This window comes from Drosophila obscura, unplaced genomic scaffold (genome assembly GCF_018151105.1).
Source record: "Drosophila obscura isolate BZ-5 IFL unplaced genomic scaffold, ASM1815110v1 contig_109, whole genome shotgun sequence".
Lineage (NCBI taxonomy): Eukaryota > Metazoa > Arthropoda > Insecta > Diptera > Drosophilidae > Drosophila > Drosophila obscura.
The window spans coordinates 551,518-564,232 of record NW_024542690.1 but is presented as its reverse complement, the minus strand read 5'-3'; the positions used below and the strand labels follow the sequence as shown (position 1 = coordinate 564,232).

At 50.5% G+C, this 12,715-nt stretch overlaps 1 protein-coding gene across 9 annotated transcripts in view; it reads left to right on the top strand.

The window, feature by feature from the left end:
• LOC111073210 (piezo-type mechanosensitive ion channel component) overlaps positions 1-12,715 on the top strand; it is a 164,414-nt gene that overhangs the window by 109,495 nt on the left and 42,204 nt on the right. The gene's annotated exons all lie outside the window — the stretch shown is intronic.

Below are 12,715 nucleotides of genomic sequence, written 5' to 3'. Positions count from 1 at the left end.
CTTTTTGAAGGCGGCGGGCCCAACTGCCAATTGGGAACAAAGCAAACGAAAAAGGGTTGTACATTTGGTACCTGTTCGCGTTCCTTTGGTATGAAATGTTGTTGTTCTTAGCGCTAAGAATCGTAGCCCTGCAGGCGCTCGTTCTCAACAACTTTGACAAGTTGCATATGAGGGAAATTGGGACTGCCACCATTGGCACCCAAACAGTAACGAAGCCGCCACAAACCGGAGCAAAGAGGCTACGCGAGTCGCCCCAGCTGGGGCGTGGACCCACAAAAAGGCAACGGGGCACCAAACAGAGGCTACCGCCGACCCAGCTCGAGCTGCCTGCGCAGGACCAGGCTGAGATAACACCCTCTGGCGCAGTGGACCCCGCTGTCACACCAGCCGCTAGAAAGCAGCTCAAATGGTAGCATGTGGGCCCCAAGGCACGAAACAAAACGGAGCCTCGCCAGCGCGAGCCGAGGCCAGATGCAATTATTATTCAGCCCCAAGGAGAGCAGAGCTACAGCGACATACTTCGGATGGTCACCAGGCGCGAGGACAGTAAGCTCCAAGAAGTGGGCGAAAATGTCAATAGAATCCGGAAGACTGCTAAGGGTGAACTGCTGCTCGAGCTAAACGGCGCGAGCAAGAGCAACACGGCAAAGCTCAAGGAGGTGATTAGCGAGGCACTGGGCATGCAATCGGGTATCAGGGCAGTCACTGACGAGCTCTGTGTGGAGATCAAAGATCTTGACAGCCTGGTCACAAAGGAGGACATCGCAGCAGCGGTAGCAGCAAACGTCGGCGCACTCTGCGTGGACATCGACGCTGTCAAAAGCTTGAGGCCGTCGTATGCCGGCACACAAAAAGCATTTGTGTGCTTGGCCCCCGTTCAGGCAAGAGCCCTGCTGGAGATGGGGAAGCTTAAAGTCGGGTGGACAATCTGTCGACTACGGGAGCGGATATCCGAAAGACGATGCTACAGGTGTCTTGAATTTGAACATCTAGCGGTCAGGTGCAGGAGTACGGTGGAACGCACCGGATGCTGCCTTAGGTGTGGCGTACCTGGGCACAAAGCGGTTACCTGCCAGAGCGACCCAAGCTCTTTCATCTGCAAAGCCAACAAGCGGAAGGAGACGCACCACTACGCGGGTAGCACAAGATGTCCAGCAGCCAAACGTGGATCCAGCATTCCGCCGCAATGATGAAGCTATTGCAGCTAAATCTCAACCACTGCGCTGCGGCTCAAGACCTGCTGGGACAAACCGTGCGGGAAATGGCAATAGACCTCGCAGTCATTAGCGAGCCATATAGAACTAGGGAGTCGTCTGGCTTCATCCTGTACGCCAGCAAGAAGGCGGGGCTGTGGATATGCAACACATCGATGCAGATTACCGACATTAGCCGTGAAGTTGGATTCGTCCGCGCAAAAGTTGGGAGTATGTGGACCTATAGCGTCTATCTCGCCCCAAGCCTATCCCTCTACGAGTTCGCAGGTATCCTCGACAACCTAGCGGCCGACGTCAGAGGTTGACACCCAGTGGCTATCGGAGGCGATTTCAACGCATGGGCAGAGTAGTGGGGAAGCGTCGCGACAAATGCAAGAGGCAGGGCGCTACTGGAGGCCATTGCACCCCTGGACATCGCTCTCCTAAACCAGGGAGTGCAGCACACCTTCTCTAGAGGAGGAGTCGGATCGGTGGTGGATCTCACCATGGTCAGCAGCTCGCTCTTCAACTCGTCGAACTGGAGTATTAGCAATGTCTACACGGCGAGCGACCACCTCGCAATAGTCTGCCATATTGGGCAGCAGAGAGGTACGAGACAGCCAGCTCCGCCCAGATGGAAATGCTTCCGTGCTGTCAGCATGAACACGGCGCTGTTCACGGATCTGACGATGACGATGAACATGGCAACGGGTGGAAATGCGGAATGCATGGCCAACCATGTCATGGGGAACCTGGAGTCAGCCTGCGACGCCTCTATGGCCCAGAGGAGGCACTACGGCCGTCACCACCCATCTGTCTTCTGGTGGAACGACAGTATAGCCCAGCTACGCCGAGAATGTAACCACGCGCGACGCCGCTGCCAACGCTCACGCGGAAACCCCTTATTTGGGCAATGGTAGGCAGCCTATAGGGACTGCAGGCGCGCGTTCAAGGCCGCCATTAAGGAGAGCAAACGCGAATGCTTCCTGGCCCTCTGCGACTCTGCCGAGCACGACCCGTGGGGAAGGGCGTATAGGTTGGTGGCCAATAAAATGGGCGGCAAAAATAAGCAGGCACCCCCAACATTCCCGCACATGGCGGACCGCATCGAGGTGACCCTTTGCTTACGGGAAACTCCTAACCAGGCCCCCTTTGAAGAGGTGACGCTCGATGAGGTGAAAATAGCAGCCAGGAGCATCAGACCGAACAAGGCACCAGGGCCAGACTCTATTCCAAATAGAGCGCTCATTCTCGCCCTTTCTCTGCGCCCGGACATCTTCGTCGTGCTTCTAAATCAGTGCCTCCGTGAGGGAGTTTTTCCGGAGAGGTGGAAGAGACAGAAGCTTTTGCTTATTCCTAAACCAGGCAAACCACCAGGGGCAGCGTCGTCGTATAGGCCAATCTGCCTGATCGACACGGCAGGAAAGCTGCTTGAGAAGGTGATTTGCTCCCGTTTGGACCAAACCATCACGGTGGCGGGAGACCTCTCGCCGCACCAGTACGGCTTTCGCAAGGCCAAATCGACCATCGATGCCATCAATCGAGTGGTGGACATTGCCTCAACTGCAATTGCTGGCACTCGATGGAAGGGTGGTAGCAAGGAGTACTGCCTGATGGTCACGCTAGACATCAGGAATGCCTTCAACACAGCCAGGTGGAGCTGCATCCTGAGGGCCCTGGAGGGCTTCAATACGCCAAGCTACCTGCTAAGGATTGTACGCAGCTACTTTGAGAGGAGCCCCCTACTCTGGAACGCGATGTACGACGGCATCTTGCGACTGAGCCTCCCCCTCGGAGTGCACGTGGTGGGCTTCGCAGACGACGTAGCCTTGTTGGTAGTGGCGAAAGAGCTGTCGGTGGTAGAGCCAACCTGCAACCAGGCGATCGTGCACATTCAGCAGTGGCTGGAGAAAGTGGGACTGGAGCTTGCGCCCCATAAGACCGAGGCCGTGCTGGTGTCCAGCCGTAAGAAGGTGGAGACGGCCAGCATCACGGTCGCAAATACGACAGTAACGTCCAAGAGAGCGGTGAAGTACCTGGGCGTCATGATTGACACACGGCTCTGCTTCCGAGAACACCTGGCCTACATGAGCGCGAAGGCGGCGTCCACCTATGAGGCGCTCTCAAGGATAATGCTGAACACGCGTGGACCAAAGCATTGTCGTAGACTCCTGCTGACGAGTGTGACGAGATCGGTGATGCTCTATGCGGCGCCAGTCTGGGCCAATGCCCTCAAAACGGCGAGCTACGCCAGGGGACTGTGCCTTCCGAACGGTCTCCGATGAGGCAGCCCATGTCATTGCTGGAGTGGCTCCCCTCGAGTACCTGGCGGACGAGCGGTCTACCTACTACATGGAGACCCATGGCAGGGGCATCGCAGAGGCGGCGAAGAAACTGGTGCGCGAGGCATGCAAGCAGCAGACCCTAGAAAAGTGGCGGAACCGCTGGGATACGGCCACCAAGGGACGGTGGACCCACCAGCTCATCCCGCTCATCGAGCAGTGGTTAGCAAGGAGGCACGGGCAAGTCAACTTCCACCTGACCCAGCTCCTCAGTGGACACGGCTGCTTTCGCAGTTACCTGCACCGCTTTGGGCACGACCAGTCTGCGGAGTGCTCATGGTGCGGACATCTACTGGAAGTCGACCTGGGTGGTGCCATTGCTACGCAAAATCTGGTGCCGTTCATGCTCCAGTCTCCGGAGCACTGGGAAGCGACTAGCAACTTCGCAGCGACCATCATGTTAGAGCTGCGCGCTGTTGAGCGAGAGAGAAGGGAGCGGGTAGTCTAGGCAACGCCTCTGCATGTGTGAAGCAATGCTTCACGGCCGTACCACACATGTAGCGCTCGCCCAGTCACACCCCTAAATAAGTTAAGCTTGTACATACGTACATAAAAAAATACACTAGAGTAAATAAAAGAATTTAAAAAAAACATGCCTGATCTTGCGTCAATTGGATGTCAGGCAATGCGTTGCCTACTTGCTCCATATCTTCTGGCCGCGATGGAAGGAGCTTCTGTCGCTTTTTTCGTTCTCTATCTCGCTTGAATTAGGGCACGGGCTGATAAGAGAAGTGGGAGAGCGAAAATAGGTGCAAGTCAAAACTTTTTGAGTTCATCTCATATGTTCCTGTTTTGTACTCAAATTTGTTACAAATTAAATGATAAGTATAAAATAATTTAGTCACTAGTCAACACGACAATTAGGCTGTGTCCCAAAATGACTTTTTCTTATAGGTTTCGGCGTTTAAAAATTTTGAACGAAATATTTTGTTTTATGGCTTTGTTATACCCGTACTCAAAAAATAGTTAAGGGGTATATTAGATTTGTGGTAAAAGTGGATGTGTGCAACGCAGAGAAGGAAACGTTTCCGACCCCATAAAGTATATATATTCTTGATCAGCATCAATAGCCGAGTCGATATAGCCATGTCCGTCTGTCCGTCCGTCTGTCCGTCTGTCCGTCTTGATGAGCGCCTAGATCTGAGAGACTATAAGAGCTAGAGAAAACAAATTTGGTTTCCAGCCTGTGATATCACACTGCTACAAGTGTATTTCAAAATTTCGCCCCGCCCCCTTCCGCCACCACAAAGGACGAAAATCTGTGGCAGGCACATTTTTAAAGATACGATAAAACTAAAAACGCAGTATCGTAGAAAATGCCCATATCTACCAGATTGCCGAATCTGAACTAGATCGGATTATAATTATAGCCAGAATGAAGAAATTAATTTTCTGTTGGTTCCCTCTCCTTCTCCAGCGCTGCTGACGCTACTGATTCTCTTTCTCGCTCGCACACTCTGCCGCGTTCAGTGCGCGAGCAACCCCTAGCGGAGGAGATGTAGAATCTAAATGGAACATGTACAATCTACATGTTAGATGTAGAATAGACATTGTATATGTAGATGTAGATAGCAGATGTAGCAAAAAAATGTAAAATGTAGAATTTTTTAAAATCTGGTATTTTTTTAATGTTTTTTTTCAGAGGTAGTGCTTCTATTTTTTACATAACTTATGTATCTTATATCTGGTTGCATAGAACTTTGCAGTTCTGAAAAGCTTACAATTGCAGCTATAAATCCGACCCAGACCGTTTGTATCTGTGGCCTGGAAGATATGGTACTACAAAAATTTTTAAATCGTGAAATCTATTAGAAAAAGTTTTTTTGGTCTACAGCCTAAAGGAAAAGTTAAAGTTATCTTGCACATGCACTCATTTTTGCTCGCCACTGTAGGTGAGAGCATACCACGAAAACCATTTTTTTACTCTCATAAGTCTAGAAGTGCCTGTAAAGCCACATGCGTCCACAAAAATCCCGCATCTAATGATAAAATTGTCTAAATTTATTATTTTTAAAGGAATATATGGGACTTTACAATTTCCCTTCATTTTTCAATGTTTTTGTTGTTGTTTCTAGTGGTGATAGTTGACACGATAAGCGAACAGGGTTGATATAATCGGAAATTCGGACAAACGCAACTGAAACGCTACCATAACTCAACTTTCTGCCACCTCTAGGCTCCTATGCTAAACCTATTTTAAAAAAAACTGAGTTTTGCACAAAACGCAATAGCTCAACCGTAGTGTACTCTATATGATCGTTTCGCATAAAAAGAGGTAGCGTAAACAACGGGTACACATTTAGACAATAAAAATGTCTGTCTGTTGAAATATTGAATCCGCTCTGTAGCACCGTTTACTCTGTCGGAAGCATGATACAACAATAGCAACACCTACGTGCTGAAGTTGTGTATCCTTGCCAGTAAAAGGGTACCCCGCATTGTCTTCATCTCCTGTTGTTTGTAACGCTTCCAGCGCGACGATGGCACGGAACTTACTAGCCTTATTCCTGCCTTATTTCATTTATAGGTTTATATCTCTAAACTCTCCAACTATCTCTTCCTTTCAGTCTCTATTTCTCAGAGTGTGCATCGTTGCAAAGAACTTCTCTCGCGTAGCGTAAAAAAAGGTCCACTAACCCAATCTCTATTGAAGTAAAGACGATGAGCTCTGGATTTTTATTAATTTTTTATTGAAATAGAACTTATATTTATATGAAAATCGTCAAAATGAGTTGCCTCCATACAGGTGTCTTGGCGTGGGAAACAAAGCCTCGTTACGTAAGGCTCCCACGGTCAATATGCAATATGACGCGTCGGATTTCAGAGGGTTACCCGTTACGCAAGTTTCTCTGTCTAGATGCAGACGCATTACTTTTGGGCAATGACAGCGACCGACACTTGAGCCGCATCATATTTCAATTTGTCTTTAGAGTGGTGCTTAAATTGATTAGGCCAAACACACTGTATGAATACATTAGGTTAGGTTAGGTTAGGTTGAAGCGGCTGTCGGGATTGTCAGAGACCCGACACACCTAGGCCGGTTTCGGCCCGTTGTGATACCGCATTTTACGTTCCCTTCTCCCTCGTGAGACCCTATGTTATCCATTATCCCATCCGGATGCCCTTATGAAGCCTGCGATCCGTCTGTGACTGATTGTAGACATGTCCGAAATGTCAATTGGAAAAGGAGCGCCCAAGTATTGCAGTCTCCTTCTACTGAGAGCCGGACAGGAGCAGAACAGGTGTTCCACAGTCTCCTCCTCGTCCTCATCTCTACAGCTTCGACAGAAGTCGTTATATGGGGCGCCCAGCCTGCTTGCATGTGTGCCTATTAGCCAGTGTCCCGTGAGGGAGCGTACGACTGAGCTGCAACTACTCCTACTGAGTTTGCAAAGCTCATCGGTGCGCTTCCTAATAATGTTAGGCCATGTTTGCCGAGTTATGCGACATAGTGACACGGTTTGCCATCTGTCATTTATTAATCGCTTAAAATGTTCTTTTATTTTGAGCTTGCAGGTGGCCATTGGCATACGAATATCCTCCTTATCATGGAGAAGCCATCTCATGAAGAGATTTGCGATAGTTTGCCACGGTGGCCGAGCTTGTTGTTATCGCATTCAGCGATTTGAACGCAGCTTGGCTGTCACTGTAGATATTTATATGAGTTGCCGCAGGGGCTATTTCCTGAAGACAGCTCAAAGCCTCCTTGATCGCTATGACTTCCGCTTGGAAGACACTGCAGTGATCCGGGAGCCTGAAGGACTGTCTTATGTTCAGCTGTTCGGAGTAGATTCCTCCTCCGACCTTGTTGTCCAGCTTTGAGCCATCAGTAAAGATTCGAATGGCTCCCTTTGGACCAGGTGGTCCCTCAAGCCAGATGTTTCTGTGAGGGATGATTGTTTCGAAGGGGGTATCTGGTTTGGACGATTTGGTTTCCATTTAGGATGGACGCATGACCGGTGTGATGTGACACCCATTGGTCAGAGTCTCTAAAACGGATTGCTGCCATTTCTGCCTGATCCTTACCTGCAAGGTCAAGGCTCTGCAAGCATAGGATAGCATTTAGCGCATCCGTTGGTGTTGTGCTTAGAGCTCCACTGATACATAGGGCTGCAGTGCGCTGCACCTTGGCCAGTTGTTTAGTGATGGTCCCCTTCGATAGGTCAGGCCACCACACTGCGACTCCGTAGAGTAGTATTGGTCTAACTATTGCCAGGTAAATCCATTGGACTATTCTTGGGTTCATGCCCCATTTTAGCCCAATGGCTTTCTTGCAAGTGTAGAGGGCTATCGTAGCCTTCTTCACTCTGTCTTTGATGCTCAGGTTCCAGCTAAGTTTTTTGTCAATTACCAACCCTAAGTAACTGGCACTGTCGCTGAAGGAGAGCCTACATCCGTTTAGTATTGGGGGGTTGAGGGACGGGATTTTGTATTTGGTTGTAAACAATACAAGTTCCGTTTTAGAGGGATTGATTCCCAGTCCACGCGACTCTGTCCATTCTGAGAGTCGCGCAGCTTTGCGGTCATTAGATCGCAGAGTGTTTGAGGGAATTTTCCCGAGAAAATAATGGCAACGTCGTCCGCGTATGCTACCACCTTGCAGCCCCCCCCCCCCTCCAGGTCACACAGTATCTTATTGACTGCTATGTTCCATAGAAGGGGAGACAGGACACCACCTTGCGGGGTGCCTCTGTTGACATACCTAGACTGAGTGGACGATCCCATTGATGATGTCACTGTCCTGCATGTGAGCAATTGATCTATGAGCATCATCAAGTGACGATCCACTCCCAGGTCAGTCAGGGCCTCTGTGATGGCTCCTGGTATGACGTTGTTAAAAGCTCCCTCAATGTCTAGGAAAGCGATTAAGGAGTATTCGTTGATTTGTAGAGATTTCTCTACCGCCGAGATTACTTCATGGAGTGCCGTATCCGTGGATTTTCCTTTTCGGTAGGCATGTTGAGCGCCTGACAGCCACTGAGGATTTATAGTTGTCCTCAGCTGCAGCCCGACTAGTCTCTCAAAGGTTTTGAGAAGAAAGGACGATAGACTTATTGGTCTGAAGTCTTTTGGGGTTGTGTGTGACGGTTTCCCTGCTTTGGGGATAAAGACTATTTTAGCCTTTAGCCAAGCACGGGGGATTTTTCCCACTGTCAGTATCTTCCTGAAGATACTTTGCAGCCAGTTGATGGCCATGTCCCCGGCTTTTTGCAACTGAGCCGGAATGACTTGGTCCGGGCCAGGCGATTTGTAGGATTTAAAGCAGTTTACTGCCCAGCTAATATTCCGTTTTGTGAGGATGTGCCCCATCGAGGTTTCCGGGCCTTCACTTGGGGTGTCTGCCGGCTCGATGGTCGTACACCCAGGAAAATGAGTATCGAGTAGAATGTGTAGGGAGTCCTCACTAGAGTTAGTCCACGTACCATCCGTTCTCTTGAGGTATCCCACCGAGGGGGATGTTTTTGACAGGATCTTGCGTAGCCTTGCGGCTTCTGACGTGTCCTCAATTTCGGAGCAAAATTTGTGCCAAGAGGCCCTTTTTGCTCTCCTTGTTTCTTTTTTGTATAGGGTTAGCTTACTTTTGTAATTTTCCCAATGCGCTTCCTCGCTGCTGCTTTTGGCTCTGTTAAAGAGAGTCCTGCAGTCTTTCCGGAGGGTATCTATATGTTTAGACCACCAGGGGGTTTTCTTTTGGCCTCTTGGTTTGGTTGGGGAGCAAGCTGCCATGAAGGCCTTGTTGCAAGCTTCCGTGAAATTGTCCACAAGACGATTAAGATCGTCTTGTGTGTCCGGGCATTTTGGGGCTAGGGGGGGGAGTAATTCCTCCATTTTTGCACTATACATATCCCAGTTGGCTTTCCTTGGATTAATATAGCTAGTGGGTGTGGTGCTTTCGAGCGATAGGATTGTCTCGATGTACCTGTGGTCGGAGAAGGAGTGGTCCTCTAGGACTCTCCAACTTTCCATTATGTCTGACAGTTTGTGAGACAATAGAGTGAGGTCCATAACCTCTTGACGGTTTTTTATGATAAAAGTGGGGTCATTACCCCGATTACCGATAATTAGGTTGGAGTTCAGGATGAAGCTGAAAAGTGACTCACCCCTTACATTTGTATCCGAGCTCCCCCATTGGGTGTGATGAGCGTTGGCATCGCAGCCTATTAGTAGGCTTGTATCCGACCTCTCGCTGTCGCTGGCAATCTTGCGAACGAGGTCACTGGGAGGATCGCTTTCCTCGTGAGCCATGTAGGACGACACCAGGTTCAGGCGTGTCCCTTGTAGCTCTAGGCTAGCCGCCGTATTGTCGCCATTGCTAAAATTGTGGAGCAGAAAGATATTTAGGTGCTTTCTTGCTAATATGCAGGTTCTAATTTTACCTTCAGCTTGTAGTCCTTCTTCGCTAATCCACAGACCCTGCCTCCTACCACCCAGGGCTCTTGGATTAGGACTATGTCTCCTCCGCTTGCGACTAAGCGGAGTATCAGGGCAGCGGATGCTGCTTTACAGTGGTGGAGATTTATCTGCAGAAGCCTCAGAGACTTCATTAGAATCAAAATCGAGCATCAGCTCCGTCTCCGAGGAGTAGCTCTCCAGGGCCGGCTCCGGCTCCGGGTCTACTTCGGGTGCCTCGATCTCCAAGGCAACGTCCTGCTCAACTGGGTTGTTGACAGAACGCGCCTCGGTCGCTGCATCCGACTTATAGACCTTCATGGTCACCGAGCTGAACCCGAAGTTAAGCTCTCCCCTGGCTGCCTCGATCGGGGCTAGCGATTCCTTGTTCAGTACAACCACCGCCTGATTTGTGGGGCCCTTTGATGCCTCCACTTTGACCACCCTCCAATCTGAGGTTGGCAGTGTGGGGTTGCATCTCTGAAGTGGCCGGTACCCATATACGGGCCCTTGGCCTACTGGGCACTTCGCTCCAGTCCACAGCGACGAGCTTCGCCCCGGCGTAGACCTCACCGATTTGCTCCACCGCAGCTTTGTATAGCTTTACGGAGCGCTCATCCTCGCAGGCTACCACTTTGATGCTCCCCTGGAACCATCCCATGTCTTTGCAGACTGGGGGTGGCCCGGGATCCTTCTCGAGAAGCTCGAAGCAGCGGTCGGCCAGTGCTGCTTCCACCCACTTCCATTGGCTTCTGGGTATTTTCCCCTCCGCGCTGCCTTTGTCGAGAACGCCTATCAGCGTCCTCTCCTTGACAATCTGCGCGAAGGATACGTTTGGTATCACCCTGGGGCGCTTCGCGGCAGGTCCGGGCGTCTCTTGAGAGCGCTGCCTCTTCGGTTGTGCGTCCACCTTCTGTGGCTCCACACTGAAGTTGGGCAACACCGCCGAGGCCCATTCCACTTTTTTCAGCCAGTCTGCTGTTGGACTGACTTCCTGGCTGGCGTTCTGCCGGAGTATGTGCCCAGCACTCTTTTTTTCGGCATAGCTATATTTCCTGGTTTGGACACTGGTTGATGGCAAGCCATCACCCGCCGCTTTACCGGAAGGTTGAGCAGCCGCAATATTGCTTAGCTGCCCTACCATGGTATCCGTTTTGGGTGTTGGCTTTCCACCCATCCAAGGTTTGGGATGGGACCCACCCGGATTCATACCCGCGTCCTTCGCCATGCAGGTCTTTCCTGCGTCTGAGCGGATCGGGCCAGGCCTTTGGGCCGCTGCCTTCTCCCGCTTGTGATTTCTCCCTGCAGGCATTTGGGAGTGCCTCTCTCGTTTTTGTTTTTGTTGTTGTTTATATTTTCGTATTTTTCCATAAAATTCCCACGAGCTGCAGAGAAGGGGAACGGTCCACCCCGGCAGAGCTCTGCGTTACCCGGGTAAGGCATAATTAGAACAGGGGGCTGCCAAGTCCCTGAGCTCTCCGTTCACGACTGGGCTAGTTTTTATACCGGGCCCCCAGCCAGGCTGACTCTTGGCACGGGTCGAGTGACACCTTAGTCCGGCCCGGTGTGAGGTGAGTGTTGGGGCTGGGATGTGGGTAGGTGTTGTGTAGGGATGGGATTGTGTGACCTACTTAATGAGAGGCGGCACCACAAGCGCATCGTCAGTGTTGCTGCGTCGCGAACACCCGCTGGCTGTCCGGGACTGCTTATTTCGGTACTCTCCCTCAGAGCCAACTTAGTTGATACTCTTTAAGATGCCCGCTTATTCGCAGCTGACCTACCCCCTAGGGTAGGCCGTTCGCTATCCGCAACCTGCGACCCGTCCGGTGGCCTCAGCTAGGCCCCCTCTGAACCACCTCAAAGCCCAATAGGATCATCGGATATGAATACATTACACCTACCCTTTTTATAAGAATAACGTAATATATATAGAGTTATTCTAGGGTGTATATAATGCATTGATTGTGTGTTCTTTATAATGGTTAGGTTAGGTTGGGTTGAGGCGGTTGTCGGGATCGCCAGGAACCCATCACACTTGGGCCGGTTACGGCCCGTTGTGATGCCGCGTGGATCATGTCCTCTTCCCTTGTGAGACACTATGTCAGCAGTTGTCCCATCCGGATGCCCTTATGAATTTTGCGATCCTTCTTGGACTCATATTAGACATGTCCGATACGTCGTTCATAGCATTAGTTAGCATGGGTGCTTATTAGCCAATGTCCTGTGAGGGATCGTATGACTGAGCTTGCAGAGCTCAGTGGTACGCTTCTTTGTGATACTAGGCCATGTTTGCCGAGTTATGCGACATTGCGGTACAGTTTGCCACCTATTGTGTGTTAGTAGCTTGAAGTGCTCTTTTATAATGTGCTTACAAGTGGCCATTGGCATACGAATGTCTATCCTGGAGAAGGGGGATTGTAGTACCAGTTTTGGCCAGCTCATCTGCTATGCAGTTGCCTTCAATGTCCTGGGGGCCAGGGACCCATATTAGGCTAATAACAAACTGATGAGCCATCTCGTGGACAGATTTGCGATAGTTTGCCACGGTAGCCGAGCTCGATGTTATCGCATTTAGCGATCTGATCGCAGCTTGGCTGTCACTGTAGATGTTTAAATGAGTTGCCGTAGTGGCAATTTCACAAAGCCACCCCAAAGCTTCGTTGATCGCTATGATTTCTGCTTGGAAGACACTGCAGTGATCTGGAAGCCTGAAAGAGTGTCTTTCAAAAGGAGTATCTATGTACTCCCTCGGAACACAGTAGTCCGTTTTTGTTGGGACGATCTCGTTTC